Source organism: Magnolia sinica, chromosome 9 (assembly GCF_029962835.1).
Source record: "Magnolia sinica isolate HGM2019 chromosome 9, MsV1, whole genome shotgun sequence".
NCBI classification, from domain to species: Eukaryota; Viridiplantae; Streptophyta; class Magnoliopsida; order Magnoliales; family Magnoliaceae; genus Magnolia; species Magnolia sinica.
In genome coordinates, this window is record NC_080581.1 from 34,209,072 (window position 1) to 34,222,398 (window position 13,327).

Here is a 13,327-nt window from a genome sequence, read left to right on the forward strand (position 1 = left end):
TTATGTCATTTGAACTGTTCATTAGGTCACTCAGATCTGGAAGAAGGGAAAGTTCATATGTCAGCATGATCCAGACCATCTTTAGGCTCACGCCGTGTTGGCCCACCGTAATGTTATTTGTTATTATGTGGTTCTACGCTGTGAGGGCCCATTGTAATGTTATTTGTTAAGGAACTTGTTGATGAGGTTTCACATGCCTGGATGAACTGAATACGCTAATACCAACTTGATTCTCAAAGTTTGTGGGCCCCTATTTTTGTTAGAAAACTATGGGATCTAGATATCCCCTGTCAACCTGGGCGTCGGGTTCAAATTCATGCCATTGGGGACACCCCACCTTATTGTTAGTGTATGTATGCGGTGGCCCCTAGTGGTGAGGGCCTGCCACTGATGTGATCTCTCTCTCTCTCTCTCTCTCTCTCTCTCTCTCTCTCTCTCCCCTCTATTTCTATCCCTGCCTCTCTCTTCTTTGAAATATAGGGGCCCACAAAGTGGGCCAAGATGTGAGACAGCGTGCACCCCAACTTGTGGGGTCCACCGTGATCTTTTTATGTCATTTGTTCATTAGTCACTCAGATTTGGAAGAAGGGAAATTATGTTAGCACGATCCATAACTTTTGTGGGCCCACACCCTGGGCCCCCACCATAATGTTATTTGTTATCCAACTTGTTGAAGAGGTCTCACATACGTGGATGAATGGAAAACGCATTAGCTTGATGCGTGCTGTGGGCCTCATATTTGCGAGGCCCCACCACTGACGCTCTCTCTCTCTCTCTCTCTCTCTCTCTCCGTGTTTCAATCACCGCCCTTCTTTCTCTGAAATATAGGGGCCCACAAAATGGGCCACGATGTGAGACAACATGCACCCCACCTTGTGGGGTCCACCATGATATTTTTATGTCATCTGACCTATTCATTAGGTTAGCATGATCAAGAACTTCCATTGGCCCACATCGTGGGGACCCATCGTAATTTTATTTGTTATCGGTCCTCACATACCTGGATGAATGGAAAACATAGATATTAACTTGATTCTCAAATTCTATGGGCCCCAAATTTTGTCAGAAAACTGTGGGATCTGGACATCCCTGTCACCCTGGGGGTCTGTTTCAAATCCAGGCCATACATTAGGTTTTGGGGCGGGACCATACTGTCCAATGTGGACAGTGGGGACACCTCATCTTATTGTTAGTGCATTTATGTTGTGGGCCCCATAGTGGGGAGGGGGAGGGCCCACCTCTGACTCGATCTCTCTCTCTCCCTCTTTTTCTATCCTTGCCTCTCTCTCTCTCTCTCTCTCTCTCTCCCTCTTTTTCTATCCTTGCCTCTCTCTCTCTCTGAAATATAGGGCGCCACAAAGTGGGCCACGATGTGATACAGCGTGTGCGCCACCCTAATATTTTTATGCCATCTGACCTATTCATTAGGTTGCTCAGATCTGGAAGAAGGGAAAGTACATATGTCAGGGAAAGTACATATGTCAGCATGATCCAGATCTTCTGTAGGCTCACATCGTGTGGGCCTACCGTATGTTATTTGTTATTATGTGGGTCCACGCTGTGAGGGCCCATCGTAATGTTATCTGTTAACGAACTTGTTGATGAGGTCTTACATACCTGGATGAACAAAATATACTGATATCAACTTGATTCTCAAATTCTATGGGCCCCTATTTTTGTTAGAAAACTGTGGGATTTGGACATCCCCTTATCAACCTGGGGGTTGGGTTCAAATCCATGCCATCGGGGACACCCCACCTTTTCATTAGTGTATGTATGCGGTGGGCCCCACAGTGGCAAGGGCCCACCACTGACACGATCTCCCTCTCTCTCTCTCTCTCTCTCTCTCTCTCTGAAATATAAAGGCCCACAAAGTGGGCCACAATGTGAGACAGTGTGCGCCTCACCATGCGGGCCCACCCTGTTATTTTTATGTCATCTGAACTGTTCATTAGGTCACTCAGATCTAGAAGAAGGAAAGTACTTATGTCAGCATGATCCGGACCTTTTGTAGGCTCACGCCGTGTAGGCCCACGAAATGTTATTTGTTATTATGTGGTTCCATGCCGTGAGGGCCCATCGTAATGTTATTTGTTAACGAACTTGTTGATGAGGTCTCACATACCTGGATGAACGGAATACACTAATATCAACTTAATTCTCAAATTCTGTGGTCCCCTTTTTTTGTTAGAAAACTGTGGGATCTGGACATCCACTATCAACCTGGGGGTCGGGTTCAAATCCATGCCATTGGGGACACCCCACCTTATCGTTAGTGTATGTATGCCGTGGGCACCATGGTAGCGTGGGCCCACCACTGACACGATCTCTCTCTCTCTATCTCTCCCCTTTGTTTCTATCCATGCATCTCTCTCTCTCCCTTTATCTCTTTGAAATATAGGGGCCCACAAAGTTGGCCACGATGTGAGACAAAGTGCGATCCGAACATCCCCTGTCAACCTGGTGGTCGGGTTCAAATCCATGCCACACCCCACCTATTGTTAGTGTATGTATGCGGTGGGCCCCATAGTGGCAAGGGCCCAGCATAGATGCGATCTCTCTCTCTCTCTCTCCGTTTCTATCCCTGATATAGGGGCCCACAAGATAGCGTGCACCCCAACTTGTGGGGTCCACTGTGATATTTTTATGTCATCTGTTCATTAGGTCACTCAGATCTAGAAGAAGGGAAAGTATGCCAGCATGATCCATAACTTTTGTGGGCCCATGCCCTGGGACCCCCCACCATAATCTTATTTGTTATCCAACTTGTTGATGAGGTCTCAGATAACTGGATGAACGGAAAACACAGATATCAGCCTGATTATAAAATTCTATGGGCCCCATTTTCTGTTAGAAAACAATGGGATCTTGATGTCCCCGATCAACCTTGGGGTCGGGTTCAAATTTATGCCATACATCATCAGGTTTTGGGGTGGGACCCATACTTTCTAGGGTTGAAATTCAGGAGGGTTCAACCTGATAGACCCAAAATTGGGTTGGTCTTGGGTAGGATGTATCGGGTTTGGTTTCGAGCTTGGGCTATACAAAACCAACTCGATAAAGTTTTGGGTTGGGCTCGGGTTGCCCAACCCAACCCGAACCTGATCAATATATAAGTTATAAATTATCCACCCGACCAAGCCCACTTGGGTTGGCTTGGGTTAAGAATTCCCAACCCGAGGTTGGGTTGGAGTTGAGGTATTGGAACCTTGGTTTGAGGTATAGCACCAACCCGACCCAACCTACCTGATTTTCAGCCCTAACACTGTCCAACTTGGACACTGGGGACACCCCACCCTACCTTTTGTATATATGCGGTGGTCCCCATAGTGGTGAGGGTCCACCACTGATTCTCTCTCTCTCTCTCTCCCGCTGTTTCTATCCCTCCTTTTTCTCTGAAATATAGGGGCCCACAAAGTGGTCCACGGTCTGAGAGTGTGCACCCCACCTTGTGCGGTCCACCATTATATTTTTACGGCATCTGACCTGTTCATTGGGTCACTCATATCTGGAAGAAGGGAAAGTCATTTGTCGGCATAATCTATAACTATTGTGGGCCCTGCCATGGGGGCCCACCGTAATGTTTTTTATTTTTTATTTTTTATCCAACTTATTGATAAGGTCTCACATATTGGATTAACGGAAAACATAGATATCAGCTTGATTCTCAAATTCTGTGGGCCCCAATTTTTGTCAGAAAACTGTGGAATTTGGATGTCCCGTCTCAACTTGGGCGCACTGTGATCATTCTAATTATCTGGCAAGCAGATGATATGGCTGACTTGTGATTTAGGTGTGCCACGCCAAGGTAAAAAGTTGAGCGGAATGTCCAATCCATGATTTATGTGTGGTTTTGAGGGTGGGTGCCTCGCACACATTTTTCACTTGTGTGGTCCACCTGAATCATAGATGGCGTTGATATTTAGGCCTTGGGCCTAACATGAGCTAACTTGTCTAATGGTCACGTGGCATGTACGTCATAGTGCGGCCTAGCCTAGCTCGGTTTGTACGCTCGTACTGTGTCATGAGGCAGGAGACCACTAAAATCTCTTTCACTAACCAACGGAAAAAAATTGGAGGGCGGGTGTACCCTGTCTTGTAGCTCATTTGATCCAAGATTCTGCTGACTTTTGACTTGTATGTCTACTATTGGTTCACACACTCCATGTTTGGAGTAGATTTCAAAAATACATGACAGGTTCACACACTCCATGTTTGGAGTAGATTTCAAAAATACATGATAGTGGACCACACCCTAGCTAAATCACATCTTTTGGTCAAGTTTGCCAAGCTACGTAGGCCCTGGCCTCACTTAAGACAGTGAGGCCCTTAGCGTAGGGGCACCTTAATATATCTAATTTTCCAGATCATTTTAGGGCCTTAGACCAAAAATGACGATCCATGGTATAGGAAACAATGATAATTGACCGTGTTACTACTAAAAACTTCCCCTTTATGATCAATCACCATTGTTTCTTATGAAATGTTCCACCAAAGAGTTGGATCCGCTTCATTTTTGGGTTCATGCCCTAAAATGATTTGGCAAAACGGATGTACCACCTGGATGTAGAATACTTATATCAATGTGGGCTCATGGTAAGGGCAGACTGTCATGGGTGACGCATCCCCACACCCAATCCGCTCCTCGTCGCACAAGCCATTCACCCAACAGATTATCAAGTGGGCCCCAACGCAAGTCCTTTTTGAAATCCACCCTGTTCACCAGGTGCGTTGTCCATGTTAGGCCTAGAGCACTAAAAAATCAACTCAATCTATGATTCATGTAGACCATACAATTGAAATCAGTGTAGAAGCTGTGATGCCCACCCTTGAAACTTTTTCTCTTAGTGTGGCCTGATTTTTTAGCCTCAAGCATGAATTCTTTGTGTGGTACCTAATTGTTTTCATGGATTTCACATAATCATTACACCAAGTCTTGTAAAAAAGATCAACGTTTTTCTCTCCGACTGTTTCCCTTGGTCAGGCCTATCTTCATGGATGTGGCTAATTTTTTAGCATGAGCCGAGATGGTTAGGATAGATAGGAGAAACACGTCAATGCGGGTCCCTTGCAATTGAGGAGTCGAAAGTAAAATACATTAGGCGTAGTTTCCCTACTCGCTGCAGACGACTTTTTCTGTTTTTTTTGGAAAGAGTTGTCATTTGTGAGGGAACTTGGAGCCAGAAATCAAGTTCGCCCCAACATATACGGCAGGAGCCGGATGAGTTTTTTATCTTTAGCGGTTGAGATTTTCATAGTGCACAAGGCTCCATCTCTAATAAATGTTGCCTGGATAGTAATTATTTCAAAGAGAAGAGGAGTCATCAGCTTGGTTGGGCCCCATTGTAAGGTTAATGTGGGACGCAGATCAGGTACTACCCCCGCTCGCCTGTTCGGAGCTCGATACAGGCGAGGCTCCCAGGGTCACCGAGGGGCCACCGTGATGTTATGAATTTTATCCACACCGTCCATCCATTTTTACATATCATTTTAAATTATGAACCCAAAAACAATTAAGATTCAAGGCTCAAATGAACCACACATTGGGCATTAAATTCCTACTGTTGAAAAATACTTGGAGACCACAAAAGTTTTGTATCAAGATGATATTTGTTTTTTTTTTTTTTTCTTTCAATTCACCCATGTTCATATGTCCATATCAACAAGTTGGATGGCAAATAAAAAACACGGTGTACCCTAAGAAGGTTTCAATGGTGTGCGTCCTTAGCACCACCGATTCCTATGGTGTGGTCCAATTGAGCCTTGGATCTGCCTTTTTCTGATCCAGTATTCTAAAACGATATGGAAAAATGGATGGAAGGTGTAGATAATATTCATACACAACGGTGGGTGGCCCTTCAGTGGCCCTCGGAGCCTCCGCCTGTCCCGAGCTCTGAAGAGGCGGGGTTAGTACCTAATCCGTGTCCATTAATGTGAATTCCACCTCAACAATTAGGTGTGTAACCTCATTTACTTAGGACATAAATCAGTCCCATCCCTGGTTCAGGTGGAACATAAGATTGAAAGCCACACCTTCCAAACTATTTTCCATGGTGTGGCCCACATCAATCACGTATGGGCCTCACGCCTAATAACTTTTGGTGTTCAATTTAATGGTTGATGTGGATATCAAATGAAGGTCAGGTCAAAAACGAGGTGCTCCTAAACCAAAGGCCAACCCTCTAACCATTGGGATTTTGACCTCCTAAAATTCAAGCCCCATTTTTAATTGTGCTTGATTTAGACTAGGTACAATATCTTATAATCTTGGCCAGGTCGATTAGCGTTGAAAGGGAAATTTTGTAACATATATGTATATCTGTGTGCACGTGCATGCACACGCAAGTGCATGCATGATCTCATGGAAATTAGATGATTCAACTTCTCATTTGTAAAATAAAGAAATTGAAAGTTTTAGGAGTTTTCATGATCTTTGTTAAGAACTTTGTAGGAGTTTTCCCGAGCACTACTGCACAATCTCTTGGCCTATCTATCATGTGCCTGCTTTCTTTCGGTTAAGGTTATGTCGGCTTAGACCAGGCACATTAAAAATTTTGAATACCCCAACACGAATAGTTGAAAACCAGGCTAAGGCTAACCCAGGCCCAACTCGTTGGAGCAATGATGTGTTGGATGTTGGGGGGCCGACTGTGGTAACCACGCCATCCATACCTTTTGTCAGCTCAGTTTAGGGCATTAATATAAAAAATAAAAATAAAAAAAAATGAAGGAAAACTTAATAATGGACCACACCACAGGAAAAGTTGGATAATGACACCCACCATTGAAAGCTTATTGCCATCCAACTTGGTGATGAGGTCCACGTGACCTAGATGAAGGGAAAACACAAATATCAGCTTGATCCAAAACCTGTGACCCCTATTCAATCCCTATACTATGTGGTCTACTTGAGCTATTTACTTAAATTTTGGGAAATCCCCTAAAAAGGAGCTAGAAAAACTGATGGATGGCATGGATATACAACACATACATTAAAGTGGGCCCACAATGCCCCACACATCACCACACCACCACAAGGTGGCATGGGCAATGCCAGGATATGCGTCTAAAAAAGGTATAGAGTTTCTTTCGGAAATTTTACAAAAATACTACGTAATTTAAAGTCGCAACTTTGGTGGATCCGGTGGAAATGGGTGGGATCCCTGACTGTGAGGCCCACTGTTACGTATGTCTTATATCCACGTTCCGTATGTCTTATATCCACGTCGTCCATACATTTTGAAAGCTCGTTTTAAGGCATGAGCCCAAGACTTAAGCATATCCAAATCTTAGGTGGATTATAATATAGGAAATAATGGTAATGGATCATCATCTATCTATATAGATGGATCTGCTCTTTTTTGCTTACATTATTTGATTTTCCGTTAATGGATAATGGGCTTATTATCTTTCAGTTGCCTATGCATTTTATATGACCATTTGCATCTGAACCGATTTGCGTATGTTTGGTTTCTTTCTTTCTTAGCTTGTTTTTTTTTTTTCCCTCAATTTATTGTATTTGTTTGATGAGATTTTCCTTTTCTCTTAGCATATCTCATGTATTATGGGAATGTTTATGTTTTGGGGGTTTCAATCACAAAGTTGATGGTTTCGGTATTTGGCATTCTGGTTGCTTGTAGGAATGAAAAAAGATAAAAGGAAATTAGTTTTGCAGGATATTTAGTCAGAAGGATGAAAATTGATGAAATGTATTGTCGTTTTTTTTTTTAAAAAAAAAATTTAATTTTAATTTTAATTTTAAAGACCTGAACAATACACCAAAGCCCCAGACTGATGGAATGTGTCCTACACCCTTAAACCAGTGGGGATCATGACATTTTGCTTGTCTTTTTAGAGATTTCTGTAGTTTTAGTTCATGCGTTATTCGCGGGGATATTCCTTTCTATTTATTTATTTTGATTTCCAGAGAGTTGCTTTAATTCAAGAGCAATGCTGTTGTGAAACACACTTCAGAAAAGTTGCATGAAGTGTGTTCGAGACAAACGTGTCTGGTGACAGGGACAATGGACCGGTGGGTTGTGCCACATTGATATCACATAGGCCAAAAGTCACGGGAAATATGGATTTTATCAATTTTTTGGGGGGCTCCTGGTTGGGAGGCCCAACCAAATTTTCAAGCTTGGACTTGGGCATGTTGTGTTAGGCCCATGCCAGGCTCAGGCCTTGGGTCTTAAGTGTCAGGCCGAGCCCTGGCATAGCCTTTACCATGGAGCCCACCTTGATGGATGTATTCTATATCCACTCTGTTCTTACAGGAGGAGAGGTGAGATGCAACTCTTTATGCTTGAATTCTATTGCATTAGACATCTCAAGAAATACAATGCCACATTTGATGTGCAGGTTGTCTCTGAAGATCATGGCATGAACCTTGATAAAGTCCGTATTGAAATGCTTGGTACTGCAAAAAAGGTCTGTAATAGTATTTAGATGTACTTGAATGTGCTCTGGGACTGTACTGATTTTCTTTAAACAGGTTACTGTTTCCCTTGATGATACCATTGTTCTACATGGTGGTGGTGAGAAGAAGCTAATTGAAGAACGATGTGAGAACATTTGTGAGCTCATCTTGGAAAGAACCACTAGTTTTGATGTTGTTTTGGTTTTGGAAATGGGATGTATGGCTTTAATTGGTGTCTTTGCTTCTGACTTCTGGTCTCAAATGGTAAAATTGTGAAAAAATGGCAGATTTTTTAATGTGCCTTATGTGATTGTATTCACAATTTAAGTCTATGGAACATGGTTTTTTTAAGAGATTCATGGTTCTGACTTTTATAGCTTGAAAAAGTTGGGCTGATTGGAATTTTCTTTTCACTTTCAGATTAAAAGATGCTTCGGTGTTGTTAGTTACTGGTGAACAGAGAAGTCATTGGTGAGTTTTTTTTTATGCTTTCTATTTTTAGTGAATCACTCCTCAGAGACAATACAAGCAGTATATTCAATTTACCTTCAAACCTGCACAACCTACTATTCCTGTTGACTACTGTGACAGCATCCGGGTGGCGAGCAACCAGAAAATTTTTAAAGCTACATTAAAGAATGAAACTGCCACTAACCATAAATAGAAAAGAAACTAGACAATGTGGCAGACCTCTATGACAAATTCCTCTCCAGGAATGATCTCAGGCCTGTGTTCAGCATCAGCCAAAGCCTCTTTGAGTTCACCAACTAATGACTCATTTTTGTGCCTACGTATACTATTACTCTCTCCTTCTTTAGAACTTTGTACATTACTGATCTATCCTATGATTGTGAATATGGTTGTAGTTCTCTTGTGTTCGATATTATTACGAGTGGTTTTGAAGGGATTGTTTCAGCTGCTGCTGCTGCCGCCCATGGGATTGAAGTTGCTGCGGAGTTTAAGCCAGTTGAACATCCGATTAAGCCTCTAGACACTGATCAGCCAGTCAGATGTCCATTGCCCGAACCCAACTACTAATTCTCTATTCTGCTGTAACTATATATCATGATTCTGTTTTTTTATTTTTTTCTTTCTGATTTGAGTGATTGAATCGGTTTGAAGAACTGACATTTTTCTATCGTATGGTAATTATCTGAAATTGGTTGTTCTTGACACTCTTCATGAAGTGATGGATCAAGATTCTACTCAAGGATCACAACTCTGCTTAAAAATTTTCAAAGTAGCTCCATTTCTACTCACACATTTTCTTTGTCATTGTTATCTGTGTTCTCACTCTGGGTGGGAAGGATATGATTGAGTCTGCATGAGCTGGTTTTGATGCTTGTGGGGCTGCAACTCAAATCAAAGTGTTATTATTTCACACTCCATGCTGGAGATATTTTTCACATTGGAAGGATTGATTGGTTAGGATGGGCTGTTCAAATGACATCTGCAAGCATGTATGAAGCACTTTGCAAGCATGCTAGAAGTTTAAAGGACTTGTCATGCATTTGTTGTATTTGTCCATATCATGTGTTAAATGGGAGCATATTGTTTTTCTGCATCTACCGTGCAAATGCTTCTTCTTCGTTTTTTCTTTTCTTCTTTTCTTGTTCTTTTTTTCCCCCCCTTTTTTGGGATTCCCTCTCATCACAATGAACAGAGGGAAATTGGTGTGCACCAATCACTAGCCTACATCGTGTATGCTTCAACTTTTTTCTTTAAAAATATATGTAGAATACATTATCATGACCCTGGTTCTTAGAACAGAAACTCTTTTTAAATACAACCTTCTACCTTGCAAGAAGCAGGAAGGCAGGTGGTTTTGTCATCAGATCTCTATATATAATGCTGGCAGTTTTGGTGGATTTTAAACACTATGCCTTGTGCAACATTGGGTCATGATGGAGGTCCAACAATCACTGGTCCCAAGCCCATTCAGATCCTAAATCTGAATTATTAGTTTCTGCAGTTGAAATACAATCCATGTTTATTTTTTTGATGTCCTACATTTATAAGGTAAATCAAATAGTCTGTTTGGATAATGGAGAAAGACCCCAGATTTGGTTGGCTAATTGCAATCAAATCATTTTCTTCATGAAAACTGGTTAGATGCTTGTTGCCTTTGTTTAGTTAATGTGCTTGTTGGACTTTTATGGTTTATTTATTTGTGTAATTTTTTATTTTTTATTTTTTTTGCAGAACTGTTTTGTCTTTACACCCGAATTATTAATGGCGCGCATTCAGCAATTACACTAAAGACAAAGAACGTGTTCATTGAATGCACAACCACTTATTTTCCACATTTGTGTTGGGGACAACACTTCATGGAATTTCTATTGGGTACTCTTAGATATGGTTCTTTTTAGTTCTCACTTCTTATCACTTTGTCCAAAATGATATTTATGTTTATCATGCATTTTCAAACTTTAAGCGAAACAAATATTAGTGATTTCTGTGGCTGGAAGCCTTCTAATCATGAGGATTGCTCTTGCAGATATCTTCAGATATGGAGTGCTTTTCTATTGTGGGTGGGCCCTAAAAGGGTTTAAAAACTAAAGCCCTAAAAAAATTGCTAAAAAAAAGTCAATATCTTACTGATTTTTATCAGTTATTTACGCATGGGATTGAGTTCCTATCTTGCTTACAACAGATGTTGACAGCCGTGGTTTAGATATTCCAACAGTTGATCTTGTTGTGAACTATGATATTCCAAGGTTAGAATTCTTATTGAACATTTCTATTGATTTGAAGTTGTGTGATCCTTGGGAATGATTGCCAAACACTGGTTTTAAAAAACTGTACTAGTTCTGTTTGATTGGGTTGGATTAAACCTGGGTGTTAACTGAGACACTAACATTGGTCAATCCGGGATTGAACTACACCGGCATGGTCCAGCATGAACTAGTACTAATCTGCAGTTGATCCGGTTTGGACGAACATTACTTTTACTTTTTATAAAATTTTATAATTGATATAGAACAGAACCAGTGCTTGAAGTGTTTGGACCAAACTACCCCTTCACTGGTTCAGACTCTGTTACCGTTTTTAAAATGTTGATACCAATTGTTCCCGCTTTGTAAAATCCAATTCTAGAATATCTTTACAAATTCCTGACTAATTGCAGGTATCCACGGGATTATGTTCATCGTGTGGGCCGTACTGCAAGAGCTAGCAGAGGAGGGCTGGCTGTGAGCTTTGTTACACAGGTATATTTCCAGAAGCATGCTAAATGTTTTTTTGTTTTTTTATTATTTATTTATTTATTTATTTTTTGAGAGGTAACAATGATTTGATTAAAAAAGAGGATTACAAAAAAAAGAGGATCAGTCCGCTGAGAAAGCGAGAAGGTTATCCTCCAACAAGAAACAAATTAGAACCGATTTTGATTTATTAAAGATGTGTTGAGGATACATTTTTATTGTTTGTTTGCTTGGTTGTGGAATAGATGACTGTGGAAGAGAGCAAAGAGGCAGATACAAGTACTGGTGGAGAAACTCACAGAATCTCTAGAGGAATTCATGACAAGGTATTGTAGTTGTCGTCTGCAAATTTTATTTTATTTTTCATCTCATTTATAATCTGCCTGTCTAGGTACATCCCATTGTCTTGCATAATGTGGGTGAGAGGTATTCCTTTCTTCCTGGATCTTTCTCCATTTCCTTTCAGATCCTCTACTTAAAATGGAAACAGAGGAGGGTTTGAGGCAGGAATCAATTTGTGTGTAACACTATTTATGGCTCATGCTGCTGGAAACAGATTCACATCCATATTCATAACTTAGTTAAAGAGCATGATGGAGCAGAATTCTAGGAGGTTCGCTTGTAGGATTGTCCATTTTAGCTTTTTATATGATTTGAGCCGGAGGCACACTTACTTTTTTATCTCCTAGCTAGGCTTGCACAGGTACATGGAAAGTTAAGACATTATGTTGACTGTGTTATTCCGTCTTTAGATACATAATGATATATGTTTGACTCTTTTTTTTTCTTCTTCTTAGGCTTCTGTTCTAACACTAGATGCAATGTGCTTATAATTCTGCAAAGTCAAAGAATAAGTTTCACCTTTGGGGAAGCCATTGGAGACATGGAGATTCTTTACTATTTGCTCTAGCATGTAGCCAGGTGACCCAAGCTTCATACTGAATTACAGATTTGTCAAAGCCAAAGTCTTTCTTGCTGTGCGTGGATCATATACAATTAACTGACTCCTAGGGAAAACCTAAGACAACAGGAAACTGCATGATCCGTTATTGATTTCCACCATAATTTTTCCGATCCACCTAAATCTCCACCAATCTAGTCCAAAGATGAGGGTGTGGGACTGAACACGGCTTTGGCTAGGGGGCACCCACACATTTTTTATGAGTCCCTTTGGCTGTGGGAATCCTATTTCCACTGACTGATGAACATGTTGATTGTTAAAGTTTGCCTTTGAAATTTCGGGGAAACATAAAAAAAAGTTTTATGATTTTTGACAAGAAAATGTCCTTTTCTTATAGTTTGGCTTAAATGATTTCAGATATCAGGTGGTTGGAGGCACACTATGGCAATCACATCTGATGGAAAATTTTATGGCTGGGGATGGAATAAGGTTGGTGTTTTCCGATCTCCCCTCTCCATCATTGATCTCTTGAATTAAGTGAAGTCCCCACCATAGGGATACAGATCTAGTGGCCATCATAAATCATTCCAACTGGTACAAATGAAAAGGGTTATAGCAAAGTTTGTACATGTCATAAGGTTGCCTACTACTACAGTTTACTGACAAGCAATTCCAACTAATGCATGACTAAACCATTGTTGTCGAATTTGGAGCCAGAATGATTACAATCAACAACAAGCTTATAAAGCTGCAAATATGGGATATGGTCAATAATCTCAGATCTTTTTCTGGAAGATGGTTACA